The 12,197-nt window shown below is 46.4% G+C and overlaps 1 long non-coding RNA gene across 1 annotated transcript; it reads right to left on the bottom strand.

Annotated features, from left to right (window-relative positions):
• Positions 1 to 7,695: 7,695 nt before the first annotated feature.
• LOC122367110 lies at positions 7,696 to 10,101 on the bottom strand. The gene is made up of 2 exons (XR_006253994.1): positions 9,979 to 10,101; positions 7,696 to 8,713 (listed from the first exon to the last, which is right to left on the bottom strand). It is a non-coding gene; the product is annotated as an uncharacterized LOC122367110 (long non-coding RNA).
• Positions 10,102 to 12,197: the final 2,096 nt, after the last annotated feature.

The raw sequence follows: 12,197 nt of genomic DNA, 5'->3' as shown, positions 1-12,197 counted from the left end.
GATGCGAATTACCGGCCGTCGGGGAGTCAGCCCGGGTGAGCCAAACAAGATCCGTTTGACGTAGATAAAACGAATTAGTCTCATGTAACCGGTGCCGTAGATACGTTTGTGGGGAGCTGATGCGTATTAGCGTAGTGCGTATTTGGAACGGATCGCTCATGTAACCCCGGTATATATAATGTGGAAGGCGTATCGGCCGCCAGATGGTGTCGAACGGTGCCGCCATGTTGTGCAGACCAGGAAGCGGCCGCCGCTGCATATTCGTAATGAAGAGCATGTTAAGTGTCCGTATACAAATTTTGACGGATATCGTAGGGGCTCGCCCAAATGGTCTTAATTTGCGTAGTCTTCATTCGCAGTGTCCCTACTTCATTTAAGTTTCACAGGTTCAGTACTGTTTGACCATTGACTCTGTAGGCACTTAGTTTATTTTGATTGCATGCATGTGTCCGCATCCGATAATTTTGAAACGGTGGAACTTCTATGTAGGTATGTATGACCGAATCTGGAGGAGGTATGACCGAATCTGCGTGACCCCAGTTGTCAGACTATGGACTTTTAGTCATGAGTAAAAGAAAACAAGAAGGTGACTTTTGTGAAACGTTGATTGAGGCTGTGCGTACACGACCACCACTTTGGGATAAAACAAGTCAAGAGTACATGAAAAAGAAGTTCCTGAAGGAACAATACTGGTTAGATGTGGCAGCACAGTGTGGGGAGGATGTTGCTGTTGTCAGAGATAAATGGAGGTCCTTGAGGGACTATAATGTATCACGTCGCCGCAAAACTCCGCCAAGCGGCTCGTCTACAGATGCGACTCGCGGCCATGGACCCTAAGGTCGCCTGCTCAGCTTTCTGGATGTGGTCTCAACCAGGCCCATGTCGTCCCCTATCTCCCTGTGTGTCCAAGTGCACAGATGACGTCACACGAAGGGGCGGAGTCGGGGGCGGAGCCTGGCGCAACGGCCGCCATATTTTAATTTGTTTTATTAGAATGTATTCTATATTTTGGGTTTCAGTCAATTGTTATCGATAGTTTTATGAACGGTTAGCTGTAATATAAGTGATTTATCAAGAAAAAACACATTCTGCTTGCAATTTCGATTTAAGTACGACCCGCGCCTAGATTCGAACGCACGATCTTTGGATTACGGCGCAAGCATCCTAACCACTACACTACCGCGGCGGCGTGGCGGCCGGCGGAAGGGGGGCTTCGGAGGCATGGGGGCTTTTTAACGCGTGCACGCGTTAAAAAAGCACGTGTTTACTCCACGCGCGTGGAGTAAACACCGTCCGCGGTCTTCTCCAGCCGTGCGTATACTGAGGCCATGGGTCCTGATCCAAACCGTCCCGAGGCTATCCGACCTGTGTCAAACCGTCCTCAGGCCATCGGACCTGTGTCAAAGCAGGAGACATTATACTTCGAAGACGATCCAGCTGTTGTGGAGGTTTAACCCGCGCATGACTGGGGTATTTTCCATAACGCGAGTGACGGGGGGGGGGGCTCTCCAGAGCCCCCCCCCCTCCTATCTCCGAAACTACTGGGCCGATCGTCAAAATTCAAACGGCGTCTGATAGCCCTGGAAAACTGTCGGGCGAAACCTATTTTCATTGACCTCGAGGTCACCGATGACGTCACAGGTCAGGTCAAAGTAAAAATCATCGACATTTTTGTTAGTTCACAATTTAGGCTCTGACCGCCGGACCGCCGGTCCGATCAGGCTCATTTTTGGTTTACGCACTCCTTGACGGAGGCCTTAGATACCCTGAGGGTACCGAACTTTTACTTCGAATTTTTAAGGTCAAGGCCAGGTCATCCTAGGTCACGAAAATTGTATATCATGTATCGGTCACGTGACGCATGTTTTATGGTCCATTTTACTCGTAGATTTCGAAAATAGTGTCGTCTGTGTCATTTGAGGTCATTGTCAGCTGAATTTACCGGAGGTCAGGTCACTTTCAGGTCAGAAAAGGTCAAATTTTGAAAATGAAATTTTTCAACAAAAAAGGTGCCTATCAGATGCAGTTTGAGCTCAGGAATACGATGGTGCCATTTATATTGCTGTACGACGTCAAAGACGTACTGAAAAATGGATTTGAAAAACATGAAATTGTAAAATTTTGACAATAATGCGAATAACTTGGCTATTTTTGAAGATATTGGGCTAAAACTTGCAAATGTAGTTTATCAGTGTGTGTTCTATCACATATATTCCAGTTTTTGCGAAAAATCAAAAACTTTTTGAAAAAAATCAAAAAATATATTTTTGTTATTGTAAATGACTATTTTTCAAAATTTTCAAAATTTCGAAAATTCGAGGTAACAGTTAGATAGCTACGTCTATTTGTAGTCCACTCATGCAAAGAAAATGGATCTAGCTTTAAAACTGAGCTCTTGAGAGCGTTTGCTGTATTTCAGTAATTTGCATTAAAATCGGCGGACATGACGTCACTCTGACGTCATTTCCGGCTATACTGTGGTAGCTAGAAAGTTGAAAGTTTAACACAAGGTGTCAAATTGATGCCTCTGAGGGTACCGCAAGTTTCGTGTTGATCCGTCAAACGGTTTAGAAGATATTGCTGAAAAACATGAGGGGGGGGGGGGCTCTGTAGAGCCCCCCCCCCAGTCATGCGCGGGTTAAGTGCAGGACGATGGCCTTGAACTGGAGCAACCGACTCAAAACCCTGCTGATAAGTTACAGTGCAACTGACAACAAATGGTTCGCAACAGAATGTGCCGCACAACATACCACTTGCGTCACTACACCGCTGCAAGCAGATACTGCTAATGAAGCCCAGCTGTGTCAAAGCCTACAATGTCGACCAATTTACAGCACACCGACGCGCACACCAAACGCATCAACATCGACACTCACAGCAAGCACCTGGCAAGCACATCGTCCACAACACCGGACATACCTCAGGGCTCACGCAAGGCAGGGAAGCGCAAAGGCCCAGATCAAGTGGACAGTGCGATATTAGAAGAGATAGGGAGGGGAGGCAGCGCGAGAGGGATAGAAATTACACATACTGTCTAAACCCAGGCCCATGTCGTCCCCTATCTCCCTGTGTGTCCAAGTGCACAGATGACGTCACACGAAGGGGCGGAGTCGGGGGCGGAGCCTGGCGCAACGGCCGCCATATTTGAATTTGTTTTATTAGAATGTATTCTATATTTTGGGTTTCAGTCAATTGTTATCGATAGTTTCATGAACGGTTAGCTGTAATATAAGTGATTTATCAAGAAAAAAACACTTATTCTGCTTGCAATTTCGATTTAAGTACGACCCGCCCCTAGATTCGAACGCACGATCTTTGGATTACGGCGCAAGCATCCTAACCACTACACTACCGCGGCGGCGTGGCGGCCGGCGGAAGGGAGGCTGCGGAGGCATGGGGGCTTTTTTACGCATTTTTGGAAAAACTAATGGGTTTAGTGAAAAACGATTCTTAGATAATTCAAAGAAAAATGTCTCGGCTTTCCGATGATGCACTTAGTTTTGAGCTAGCTTAAGCAGAGTTTGTTCTACAACGCTTCAAAAATCGCCCATTTGCATAGGACTTAAACGGGACTTCAAGACTTGCCCCCAGATGACGTCACGAGCTGACGTCACGATCAGGTAGAATCGCCGGACGACCCTACCTGGTATATAGGGCCTTGTCTAAACCTGTATGCCGAGTTTCAGCATCGAAGCGAGTCAGCGATCAAAATCATTAAGCGCAAAATCAACGACCTTCTTGATGAATATCTCATGAGTTTTGAGTAGTTGACCGATGCGAGATCAACATGGTTTCTGGTCCGTGGAAGTTGTACCGTTCAGTTTTTATTAAGTTGTACTTTTCACGTGCGATTATTTTCGTGCCAGAGCAGACCAGTATTTTGCTCGTCTTAGTTTTTGGACGACCGTTGACTGTTCCTGAAGCACACGCTGGCATCACAATTGTGACGTAATGGTGTCGAGTCGTGAATGTCGTACAAATCGTGGGCTTTCTCAGTGTTCCTCTTGAAGGAAGTGTTGGTGTAATGGCTTACCGAAACTGTTCCTGAAACATACTCCCGCGTCAGCTGCGACGCCATGGTGTCACAGAGTGGTGATTATCGTACAACTAATGGGCTTTCTCGTAGTCTTATGGGAAACGATTGTTAAAATGCGTTGTCGAAAATGTCATCGACCTACACGCTCGTTGGTGTCACATATTGGTTATTTACCTACGAAGACTCCCATTTGAAACAGTCTTCCTTTTGTTGGAAACGTTTGTTGACCTGGGTTACTGTTGCTGAAGTTGTTACTGAAATACATTTTCGTTTCATTAAAAAAGAAAAAAAATGTGCAGACCAGGAAGCGGCCGCCGCTTCATATTCGTAATGAAGAACATGTTAAGTGTCCGTATGCAAATTTTGACGGATATAGTAGGGGCTCGCCCAAATGGTCTTAATTTGCGTAGTCTTCATTTGCAGTGTACCTACCTACTTCATTTAAGTTTCACAGGTACTGTTTGACTATTGACTCTGTAGGTACTTACTTTATTTTGATTGCATGCATGTGTCTGCATCCGATAATTTTGAAACGGTGGAACTTTCTATGTAGGTACGAGGGGCGTTCAAAAAGTTCTCGGCCCAACCATGAAGGAGTTGGAATTTCGGCCTGCAACGCGGTGTGTTAAATGATGTGTTATTGGGATGTCCACTTACGTTGCCATTAACCAATCTGCCCTGTGATTGGTTCAGGCTGCTAATTAATTGTAACATAGTTTGCTATTCCCGGTCAGAATGGGTGACGCCCAGAATGGAACAGTGATTTGGTTCATGTATTGCAGAAAAATGCACCAAACGTTATTCACGAAAAGCTAGTGCCAACACATGTTGAGGTTTGTCTTTCTTACAGTAACGTCAAAAAGTGGGCATCTCTGTTCAATTTTGGTCAACAGATCATTAATGGTCACCCCCCGCAGTGGCCAGCCATCAACAGCATTGACTCAAGAAAATATGAAAAATAAGCACTTCTTTGTGAAAAATGACAAATGTTCTGGTCTGAAACAACGCAGCAGAAGCGGAGTTGTGTATCAGGTTCCTCAACGCCATTCTTCGACAGCGCATTAATATGTTTAAGATCTCTGCAAGGTGCATCCCCCGTTTGCTGACTCCAAAGGAAAGGCAAACTCGAAAGGAGGCGTAACGCGAAAATTTTGGCCCCTATATCGAAGATCCAAAAGAGTTCATTGAACTACTTGTTACCGTGGAGGGATTGTGGGTGTCACACATTGACCCTCAGGGCGTGACCGAGTTGCACAAGTGGAGCACACTGAGTAAAGGCCACCAAATGTGTGCGACGTGTTAAAGCCAGACGGCAAGGTGACAGTGGTTGCATTTTTGGATGATGGCGGGGCTCTGCTCGTCAACTTTCAAAAACAGGGGCGCACAATTAATGATGAATGCTACACCTCCCTTCGATAACAGTAGCGAGCAGCAGATATCAAGGAGAGACTAGGGAAGCTGACTAAAAGTGTGCGCCTGATCCAGGACCACGCACCAGCACACATGAGCAGGGTGACGATCAGCGAAGCAGTGAGCTGTGGCTTCGAGTTGTTGTCACAGCCACTTTTTTCTTCGTACCTTGCACTCTCAGGTTGCCACCTCTTCCCCAACATAAGGAAATTGCTTAGCAGTGCCAACTTCGCTGACAGCAAGGAGACAAAAGCAGCCGTCTTGGACGTGCAAGATGTGTCCAAAACCCACTTGGCTATGGAGACCCAGGGGCCTCTTGCGAAACGCTGCGCGAAATATTTTTGTCTTAACGCTGGTTATTTGACTAAATTAACATTTTTGGTCTAATAAGTTGACGTCGTATCTCTGCTCCTTCATGGTCGGGCCGAGAACTTTTTGAACGCCCCTCGTATGTCGCGTGTCATGCCTGTCTTATCTTAAAATTCAAAACCCACTTTTCTCTGTAACCGTAACATTTTTTTATTGCGACCCGAAGAAGTCTCATGGACGAAATAAAGGTATTTTTCAAAGAATTTTGCAGTTCAATTACCATTTGGAACTTAATGAGCAAAGGCTATTATATTTCAATGAAGAGAAGGTAATTCATTGCCTTCTGTTCTACATCTCCTGCCACTAATAGAATTAACTTTCAGTAGAAAAAGACATCAGGTATTCTATTTTTTACTTATAAGTGTTTTTTTTGGCAGTGAAGGGTGCAGATAAAAAAACAATAATTGAACCAATTTTGCTAGTACAGTATACAGTTCGGTCGATATTGAAATGTGTGGTCCTTAAAGTCATTAACCGGCGCACCGACGGGGGGGGGAGGGCGGATATCCGCCCCCCCCCTGAGGTTTTTCGTAGATAGCGGGAAAACCGCAGCGCGAAATTTGGTACGACTATTCTCTTATCAATTTTACACATGGCGTGCAAGTTTGAATCTCCTAACTTTTAAGGTCAGGTCACCAGGTCACTTTGAATGACCCAACCTCAAGTCACTTTTTTGCAACTTTGTCGCCGTGCCAGAGCTACAGTAGATGTTGGAGGCCTTTGAAAGTCGCAGGATGTTATAAGGTCATTAGTAGCTACAAATAGTATATCTCGGAATTTCGATATCGATGACCTAAGGTCAGGTCAATATCTCGACCTCCCCATTATAAGTCAATGGGGGAAAAATCAACTCCCTGTTTGTACCTACCACTAAAACGGGTCGGAATGGCCCATAAACCATACATGACTTCATATACGATCAACCTTCACTACCTTGAGGTCTATTTTGCTGTTGGGCAGCTGTAAGGTCATGTGACGTCATCAAAGGTCACCAAGGTTTTTTTTGCCAATAACTCCGTACAGGAACAAGATACAGCCGCGCGGATGGTCTCATTGTGTTCAGCTCGGTAAGGCCCATCGAATGATATACATGATGACTTCGAGGTCACGTGACCTGAGGTCACTTGACCTTGACCTTTCGAGGTCAACATATTTATCATTCGATGCGGATTGACGAGAGGATCACGATGATGCCCTTAGTGTGTTCCTATCTTGACGAGTTCGAAAGATATTCGAGAAAAAAAAACTTTCCATATCTAGCGCGACCATTTTGACTTCTGACCCCTGTGACGTCATCTTTGACCTGAACTGAAAATGACCTAGTAAAAAAATGTAGACCTTGTCCGTGCGTACCCCATGCCGTTTACCGCTTGTCGCTATCTTGCTTCGTTCTCGAGATCTCGGGGGGGGGGGGGCGGATGACCGCCCCCCCCCCCGTCGGTTCTAAGTCGGTGCGCGGGTTAAAAGGTAGGTACACCATTTTACACCATGTCTCCAAGCTGTCATGGGCACCAGGATCTATATCTGAAATGGTTCCAGCCGACATCTGGCTACCTGGCTGCTATCGTTTTCAAGCAAGTTCTGGTTTTCTAGAATCTCATGATTGCTTACTGCCCTCCAAGGTCTTCTGAAGGCTATCACAAGTTCCTGGCCGCTCTTGGTTACATGGCGTTTGCTGGTTCTGGCCTGGGTTCTTAATTGGTGGTTCTTTCGTCCGATTCTCTGCTGGTTTGTGTTTCATCACATTACAATACAAGTTGTATGAGAAAGCCGCTTTTAAATGGCCTCCTTACAATTAAATACCGATTGATGACATAATGAAATAATCATTGATGTTTCGAGTCGACCACCGGTCATTATCAAAATAAGCCAGTCAGAACTGTACATTTAAAAAGCGTTTTATTAATGTACATGTACCATGTACCATGATGGTACTATCGATGGTACATCGATAGTACTGCCATCGAGATCAACCTCATGTTCAGCATTATCTTTATACAAAAGTGTGCCCTGAGTCAATCTCATTCTCAGTATCATCCGAGCCTGAAGATGTTTTTCATGTCAGCGTACGACGCAAGCCATGGAAACATCTGAAAATCTTTACAGGACATTGCTAGTTGCTACCACAGCGTGCCAATCTTTCACTGGTATCAAGTCTTTGAAAAACAAAAGCTCAAGTCTCCCCGTACCAGCGAGATCCCCACACACTCAGAGACGTTCTCAATACTGGTGAGCCCTCTGTTTGCGTTCTCTGATGCCCTCAGTACTGGTGAGCCTTCTGTTTGCGTTCTCTGATGCCCTCAGTACTGGTGAGCCTTCTGTTTCCGTTCTCTGATGCCCTCAGTACTGGTGAGCCTTCTGCATGCGATCTCTGATGCCCTCAGTACCGGTGAGCCTTCTGTTTCCGTTCTCTGATGCCCTCAGTACCGGTGAGCCTTCTGTTTGCGTTCTCTGATGCCCTCAGTACTGGTGAGCCTTCTGTTTGCGTTCTCTGATGCAGTGGCGGATCCAGGGGGGGGGGGGCAAAATGGGCATTTGCCCCCCCCAAACGGCATGATTTTAACATTACGCCTATGGACGATGCATGGAAAGAATCGATAAATTTTTATGGTTTGCCCCCCCCCCAAACCTCTGAGCTAGATCCGCCTCTGCTCTGATGCCCTCAGTACTGGTGAGCCTTCTGTTTGCGTTCTCTGATGCCCTCAGTACTGGTGAGCCTTCTGTTTGCGTTCTCTGATGAGTTCGGCGATTTTCCCGGCCGTGTATCCGACTGAAGCGATGACGGCTGCCGCGCCGAACAGCACCAGAGCGGCCTGCCCGCAGGGTGTGGCGGCGGCTGCCGTCAGCAGGGGAGTGGCTGACCGGAGGGTACTCATGGCCGTCGGATTCATGACCACCCTGAAAGGGAATAGGCGTCAGTCGTCTGCCGCAGGTACGCATGGAAACCGGGGCGCGGGGTTCGAGCCCCCCCCCCCCTAACTTAAACCCTGGGGTTCGGAGCACCGCCCCTCCCAACTTAATTGAAGAAGAAATGCAGTGATACCAAGGGGCGCACCGTAAAAGGGCACATAATGATTACGTGCCCTTTATGCTATCTACCCTTAGCTGCGCCACTAACCTTAAGCGCCTCATTTAACCCTCGCCCGTATGGGGGGGGGGGGGGGTCGAACGGAGCCCCTCGGTTTTTCGCGTATAACTTGCGTAAAGAGCGGCCGATCGCAACAAGTTACACCTACCCTGAAAATTTCATGACCCTGAACCAAATGACCTTTGACCTTTGACCTTCTTTTCTAGACCATGTTTGGCCGGAATCGCGATTCGGCGTATGCCGGCTCGCATTAGCCGCGTGTTTGCAGTCTTCGTGGTTTCAAGCGTTCAAACATAATATGTAGGTACTGTTGTTGCTACTCGCTCCCATGCATAAGGGCGGGTGTCAAGGTCACCTGAAGGTCAGATCAGTTCATTGATCCGTGATGACGTCGGTCCACTTTTTCGAGTTTTACATATTTCTATGCTAGTTTTTTTTAGCTGAATTCGAATTTAGCAACCATTAGAACATTAACGAAGTAGTTTTGGTGCCTTCGTCACATGTAACGAAGCTGTCAGAGGCTGTTGACACCTACTACGAATACCCGGCAAAACCCCTACTGGTTTACCTGACCTAACCCGACCTGGCCTAAATGCATGAAGACATCATCTGTGATCAAAATTAACATGATATTCGTGATCAGCAACCCGAAAAGCTCTATAATAGCCACACGTCACGACATTCTAACAGGTTCCGATTTTCCCGACTTTTTGGGTCCTTGACCTGACCTGAAAGGTCAACCAATACCTAGGACCTTAAAATTGGGTATCATCGGCTTCCTCTTGTCACGGGCATCACATTAGTTTTTTTTCCGCGAAACTCTAGCTCGATCAGGGGCGAAACGGCAAGGGGGTCCAATGGACCCCCCACCCTATACGTTCGCAGCCGGCAAAACACCAATACGGGCGAGGGTTAAGAATCATTGATCCACAAAACGTTAAGATGTCGACTCCTTGTTTGTCTCATGCGAGGTTTAGTCCCCCCTCTCAACTCTTTGAGACGTTTCCCGCGTCCCCCTATGTTTGGAAAGAAGACAGTAAAGTTACGGGTGAAGCCATGAAGCTTAGACTCTCACCTGTTTTCTGCCGAATGGGTGGAGAAGCGGCGTTGAGTGTTGTTCAGTCCGCTGACGGTCTCTGAGCCGCCCACCAGTCGTCCGTGCGGGGTGCGGCGTGCACTCTCCGCCAGTGCTTCAACCACGTATTGCAGAGGGCTCCACAGTCACTGACGTCAGCGGGTGCGCTGGTGACTCACTGCAGAGCTGCAGATATGTTTGCGCAGAGCGGACCGCTGCAGTCTACCGCCTCGCCACGGACCCAGAATGAGAGGGAATCAGGGAAGGGACTCACAAACAGGCTCATACATCACATGATATCTGTCCAATCTACGGCGTGAAAATCGACTATGCATTTTTACGGTTGTCAGATGCCAAAAGTCTTGGTATGATACACCATACACCATTGCTACCCACTTAGTCATTACATTTTCATTGAACATAATTCTCTTAGTTCAAAATCTCCAGTTTGTCAATGTTACACGAAGAATGTTGCATGGACTCCATGTTGCATAGAGTTTCGCGGCTCGCGCCCTACTTGCCCCTGATTTGAAGTTGGACACATCGGCTATCCAGCGCTGTCGAACTGGAGAAAACTCGCTACTCTAACGCGCGGTAATTCCCCGTCTTTTCCCCCGACCCCCGTCAGCGATAGTGAACATTTATGCACGGGCTGCAAGTGCAACTTGGATGTTGCCGAACCCATCGCGTTTCTACCATATGCCCCAGTCAAGGAGAGGGCGGGCATAACAGTCCCATGCATCGTTCCACTCATAACTACAAAGGGCTTCGTAAAGCAATCGTACCGGTTGCCAGTCACTAGGTATACGCAACAAATTGGCACACAGTTTTAGCCTGTGCCCATTTCGAGCTCTCAGTCTACTTCGCTATGGAGTGGTGGAAGAGTTCGTAGAAGGTCATACATGATTATTTCGAAAACTGAGAAAGCTTAACCCGCGCCCCGCTGAGCTATTCAGCCATACGCGCCCTGCTGGGGGGGGGGGGCAGATTCTGCCCCCTGTCTAACTTCCGAACCGATGGTCGTAGAAAGACGAGGAAAACGGCAATCGAAAGCTCTCAACAAGGCGGATCTTAAGAGACCATTTTTTTGCTTAAGTAGGTCAGAGGTCAGGTCAAGGGTACAAAATGCAAGTTTCTACAGTATCGGCCTTGCACCGTAGTTGCCGAAGAATGGACTGAGACTGATTGCCCAAAACGTGTCCTTAGGCTACCAAGACAATATTCGTTGCATAAAATATCATGCAAAGGTCAAGGTCAAGGTCAGGTCACGTCACCAAAAACGAAATATAGAAAAGGGCATGTGCGACACATGTTTTATGGGTCATTTTATTCATAGAATTCAATAGGCACACTTAATAAGTGATGTGGACCACATCTGGATGAATTTCAGGTCGAGGTCAGGTCAAGGTCAGGTCAAGTGAGGTCAAATTTGAAGTTTGTTGTTAAGGCCTAAAAAGGTGTCTATCAGATGCAGTTTTTCACGGCGAATCGAATGGTGCTATTTTTGTTTCCGTACGAGGTCTAGAATTTCCAAAAAAACATTTTTTTCAATAATTTTGTGTGTCGTGAGTCGTGACGGTCATAAAATTTTGAATAACTCCCACATTTTTGAACCGATTCTTCTAAAAATTGGTATGTAGGTGCACATAGACGAGTTCTCTGACAGATATTCCGTTTTTTATACACTCAAAATTTTGGATTGTATAATTAATTTCACAAAAAAGTCAGTTTTTTTGAAGAAAAAAATTGGGCCAAAATCCAAAATTTTCAAAAAACCGAGATAGCCATTTGATAGACAAAGTAGAATCACGTATAACCTTTTTGTTACATCTTGATTCCTTTAAAAAATGAAGATGTTAGCGGCGTTTGAAAGTTTGCCGTTTTTGAGGCGAAAATTGCGAACATGACGTCACTAAAATGTCATTTTCTCAAACATTTTCTGACGGGTTTCGCTCAAATTTTCAGGGAACGTGTCAAATTGATGTATGATAAGGTACTGAAAGTTTGACGTCGCTGGCGTAACGCGTTTAGAAGTTATTAGCGAAAAACGGGAGGGGCAGATTCTGCCCTCCCCCAGCGGGGCGCGGGTTGACACGGAAAAACGACCAATAAATAGCTGTCAACGGTTGCATGGCAGCTCATCAAAGCTCTTTCGCTAACATGTCATAAATAATCTAAGAGCAACGGTTTTTGTTGATTTTTTTTGTATAAATTTTTCA

Source organism: Amphibalanus amphitrite, unplaced genomic scaffold (genome assembly GCF_019059575.1).
Source record: "Amphibalanus amphitrite isolate SeventyFive unplaced genomic scaffold, NRLGWU_Aamphi_draft 000851F_arrow, whole genome shotgun sequence".
Classification (NCBI taxonomy): Eukaryota; Metazoa; Arthropoda; class Thecostraca; order Balanomorpha; family Balanidae; genus Amphibalanus; species Amphibalanus amphitrite.
The sequence above is the reverse complement of the archived record's forward strand: the minus strand, read 5'-3'. Positions and strand labels throughout refer to the sequence as shown.